Genomic DNA, 4,382 nt, shown 5'->3' with positions numbered 1-4,382 from the left:
GGCACTTCTCCTATGTGCCCTGGCCAGGAATCGAACCCGGGTCCCCCGCATGCCAGGCCGACGCTCTACCGCTGAGCCAACCGGCCAGGGCCTCCAGCACAAATTTCTAACAGTACATAAAGCAGGGGTCCCCAAACTTTTTACACAGGGGGCCAGTTCACTGTCCCTCAGACCGTTGGAGGGCCGGACTATAAAAAAAACTATGAACAAATCCCTATGCACACTGCACATATCTTATTTTAAAGTAAAAAAACAAAACGGGAACAAATACAATATTTAAAATAAAGAACAAGTAAATTTAAATCAACAAACTGACCAGTATTTCAATGGGAACTATGGGTTTGCTTTTGGCTAATGAGATGGTCAATGTGCTCCTCTTAATGACCACCAATGAAAGAGGTGCTTCTTTCAGAAGTGCGGCCGCCGGATAAATGGCCTCAGGGGGCCGCATGTGGCCCGCGGGCCGTAGTTCGGGGACCCCTGACATAAAGTGTGTGTTTACATATTAGAGAAGAATTTAAGTGACTTAAAAAATCCAAAGTGTCAAGTCTATTGCTGTCTATTTACTATGACAGGTGAAAATTTATAATATATAGAAACTTAAACACTATTTTAAGTTTATTACTATGTTGATTTTGATGTCCATTTTCATGCCACCATTATGCTTTATGAGAAAGTATAAACTGAACTGATCGCACATCAAATAAAAATTGGCATTAAAAAAAATAAGCAAAGCGCCTGACCAGGCAGTGGCGCAGTAGATAGAGCGTCGGATTGGGATGCAAAGGACCCAGGTTCGAGACTCCGAGGTCGCCAGCTTAAGCGCGGGCTCATCTGGTTAGAGCAAAAGCCCACCAGCTTGAACCCAAGGTGGCTGGCTCCAGCAAGGGGTTACTCGGTCTGCTGAAGGCCCGCGGTCAAGGCACATATGAGAAAGCAATCAATGAACAACTAAGATGTCACAATGTGCAACGAAAAACTAATGATTGATGCTTCTCATCTCTCTCTGTTCCTGCCTGTCTGTCCCTGTCTATCCCTCTCTCTGACTCACTGTCACTGTAAAAAAAAATAAACAAATAAATAAAATTAAAAAAAAAAAAAAAGCAAAGCAATGACATTTGCAGAAATTAAAAACAAATAGATAAGCTGAGATGTTTAGGTTAGTTTTTTTCCTTTTAGTTTCTTTAAGATTTGACTTTGTACTGAAATAAAACATCAGAATCTGGGTACTGAATACCAAGCAAGAAGCGGCCACTGTCTAGTTGTATAGATTTATCATCCATTATTTCTAAATCAAAGTAAGTTAAAAGTACAACTAACAATTGCTTCACTTCATTAATTACCAAAAATTGGCCTGGGCATTTGCTGGTTCCTAATACAAATGGCAGTATGTAATACTTCAGCCTTTTCCCTCATTTGAAAAAAGTGGTTTTCTTCTTACCATTTTCTACAAAACAGTCAAATCTATACTCCTCTGAAGCTTCAAAGATTTCAGGGTCATAGTGCAAGAGTGGAGGAAAGATGGCCAACAGGTCTCCCTTTTGCAGATGGTAGTCCCAGGTCTCTGAAGGCAGAGTCAAATCCTCTTGAACGAAACGAATGACAGATGAAAACATGCCTAGTTGGTAAAGCCTCGAGAATGGCACTTTCTAGGTAGACCAGGCTGTCCAACTGTTCTCTGGTGATGTGGATGGAAAATCCAGACCCTGGCTTTTGACCTGTTGACTTCAGCAAATGGTCAATTTTATCACGCAGCACTGCCATAGCTTCTGGATGCCACAGAATGTAATAGATTGCCCAGAACATAAGCAGGCTCAGTGCTCTCCTCTGCATACTGGGGCCCTCCACCTCCCTAGCCCCTTCCTCCCCCTGCTGTACCCAGGCCCAGAAGAGGCCCAGAGAAAGCCTAAATAATGTGCTAGTATTTCAAAGTTCTTGAATGTACAGATATTGATCGACTTATGACCTATGCAACTTACGACCATTCGACTTTACAACCACAGTCGCTAGCCACAACTGCTCCGCGTCTGGCAGCGCAAGCATTGCCCAGCTGGGTGTATTACAGTGCGGACCAGCTTCCGGCAGCACTACCATCTTCGCATGCACAATTTCAACTGTTATCCCAGACTTGGTACAGCAATTTGTGTTTTGTGTCTTGGATATTTTTCATCAAACCCCTCCCAAGATATCTACCAAGAGGAAATTGTCTTTGTCTATGCCTCAGCCTGACAAGAAGGAAAGAAAGGCCATCGATCTTGACGAAAATGAGCGCAGGCTCATTCGACTTGAGCACGGGTTCACCAGCTTGAGTGCAGGGGTGCTGGCTTGAGCATGGGATCATAGACATGACTCCATGGTCACTGGTTTGAGCCCAAGGTCACTGGCTTGATCAAGGGGCCACTCGCTCTACTGTAACCCCCCGGTCAAGGCACATATGAGAAAGCAATCAATGAACAAGTATGAAGGAGGGAAGAAAGTGAATGTGATCGCACATGTTTATGAAAAAACCAACTCTGGTAACCCCAACTGCTGCCTCAGATGACGACATCAATAATCTGCAGCCAAGCACCAGCGGCCAGTAAAATGTTTCATACATGTTTATATATTTTGATATGTTTTGCAATTGGGAGAATGTTTCCTATGATATTTTTTACACTTGTATTTTGTTTTTTTTGTATGCATCTGTATTTTGTAATTTTGTATGTTTTGCAAATATTAAACCAGTTGTACTGGTAATGCAGTGTTTTACTTAAACCTGACAAATGTAAAAATAAGAAACAAAATGGTGTAGAGATGATATAAATGGCATAAACTGAACAAAGAAAATTATGATATATAACAATAATGAAAGAAAATTATGATAAAATATGACTTAAAGATTTTTATAACATTATTTCACAGTACTGTACATATAGCCTACTCAACTTACAACCAAATCGTGTTATGACCGGTTTGTCAGAACCAATCATGGTCGTAAGTCGAGCACTAGCTGTATAGTATTTCTCCAGGATATCTTGCCTCATTTGAACAACTTCTAACCATCCTGTATCTTAGCCAAGTTTTCTGATGTCAAGTGTTGTATAAGTTTCTTTTGAACAGACTTGACGTTTCCTAGAAACTCAATGGGTATGCCTGATAATAAATGCATGAATTTGGCATCAAATTTTAAAAATTCATCATTAAGTTCAGTAATAAATTTCTTCCTATCACCAGCAGGACATTTTCCATATATGGTTGTAAATATAGTCTCAAATATTACTGAACTGCAGAATGCCAACAGGTATGCCTTGTCCCAGTTTGTGGTTTTAAATAGTTGGGGTTCAAAAACTTGCCATAGGTTCTGCATCATGTTTTCCAAGAGTACATCCAAAAATTTCCCTTGTAAAAATTTATAGCAGTCATGAAGCTCATTGTTCAGGTCATCACTGGTCATCAACTTTTGGATGGAAAATACTTTCTTTAATATATTTTTACTAAACATATGAAAGCTTAATTTGTTATTTTTCATCATTGACTAGTATTGGCAAGGGTCCAGAATAAATGTTATATACTTTCCTCCAAGGAGAAGAGTGAAAGTGTCACCATGTTGCTGTTGAAGAGTTCTCATGAAACCTATGGGATCCTTTTGTAACTTCAGGGCCAGTCCAAAGTAAGGGAGCCAGCCTTTACTCAGTGGAGGCTCACTAGGTCTCCCATTCAAAGATTCACAGGATCAGAGGTCCATCTCTGAGTCAGAGACCCTGTGGGAATTTCCAGCACTTCTCGTGGAGAATGGCCAGTCTCTGGCTGACTCACGTGGGGGATGCTGATGGGCCCGAGTCCCAGATGTAAGTCCACCCTGTAGAGTCCAGGATGAGAGCTCAAGCACTGGTCAAAGAGGAGTGAAGCCCGGCCTGCTTTCTCCCATCACACAACCACCAGAGCAGATGTTGTTTTAATCAGGGCAGGTTTGAACACCGTTTTCATTTTCTTTAAATTACTAAACTTTATTTTTTAGAGCATTTTTAGGTTCACAGCAAAATTAAGCAGAGAGTACAGAGAGTTCCCACATGTCCTTTGTCCTCACACATGTGCAACCTCCTCCACTATCAACATCTGGAACTAGGGTGGCTCATCTGTTATAATTGAATAACCTACCTTTATGCATCATTACAACCCAAACTTCATAGCTGACATTAGGGTTCACTCTTGTTCTTATACATCCTGTGGGTTTGGACAAGTGTGTAATGAATGACATGTATTCAACATTGTCATATTGTACATATAGTCTCACTGCCATAAAAATTCTCTGTGCTTTGCTTATTCATCTCTCTCCACCCCCATGTCCTGCCAAACCTGTGGCAACCACTGATCCTTTTACTGTCTCCATAGTTTTGCCTTTT

At 41.1% G+C, this 4,382-nt stretch overlaps 1 pseudogene; it reads right to left on the bottom strand.

Moving 5' to 3' along the window:
• Positions 1-1,159: 1,159 nt before the first annotated feature.
• LOC136335822 (cytochrome P450 7B1-like) lies at positions 1,160-3,622 on the bottom strand (annotated as a pseudogene).
• Positions 3,623-4,382: the final 760 nt, after the last annotated feature.

The sequence above is a fragment of the Saccopteryx bilineata genome, chromosome 4, assembly GCF_036850765.1.
Source record: "Saccopteryx bilineata isolate mSacBil1 chromosome 4, mSacBil1_pri_phased_curated, whole genome shotgun sequence".
Classification (NCBI taxonomy): Eukaryota; Metazoa; Chordata; class Mammalia; order Chiroptera; family Emballonuridae; genus Saccopteryx; species Saccopteryx bilineata.
Note: the sequence above shows the minus strand (reverse complement) of the source record. Positions and strands in the feature narration are given on the sequence as shown.